General features: G+C 58.7%; 1 protein-coding gene across 2 annotated transcripts in view; it reads right to left on the bottom strand.

Moving 5' to 3' along the window:
• The window catches only part of LOC119592465 (40S ribosomal protein S7-like), a 5,744-nt gene extending 5,527 nt beyond the window's left edge, over positions 1-217 (bottom strand). The window contains exon 1 of one of the 2 annotated variants that reach the window (XM_037941289.1): positions 98-217. The gene's annotated coding sequence lies outside the window, so the exon portion shown is untranslated. Of the gene's footprint in view, positions 1-17; positions 42-97 lie in introns of those variants that run through there. The other variant, XM_037941288.1, reaches the window with a different exon arrangement.
• Between the last annotated feature and the right edge of the window lie 93 nt (positions 218-310).

Here is a 310-nt window from a genome sequence, read left to right on the forward strand (position 1 = left end):
TCCCCCACCAAACGCACCCCGGCCACTCGGCGCGACGGCCTCCCAGCAACCCAGGAGGGCGAAAACACGCGAGAAAAGGGAGGAGAGTCGGCCGTACCTTGGAGGTCCTCGCAGCGCCACACGGGAAGAGAGCGAGGCGTGTTGTGGCTCCGGGAAGAAGAGACGATCGCCTTGCGTCGCGCGCTGGATTTGAAACGCTGGGGGCTTTCGGAAACCCTTTTTATTGGGGGGAAAGTGGGTTTTTTGAAGGGGAAGGTGGTTTTTTTTTTTGAGGGGGGTGTTCTCTTTTGGGTGTCTGTCTTTTGCTCTG

This window comes from Penaeus monodon, chromosome 30 (genome assembly GCF_015228065.2).
Source record: "Penaeus monodon isolate SGIC_2016 chromosome 30, NSTDA_Pmon_1, whole genome shotgun sequence".
Taxonomy (NCBI): Eukaryota; Metazoa; Arthropoda; class Malacostraca; order Decapoda; family Penaeidae; genus Penaeus; species Penaeus monodon.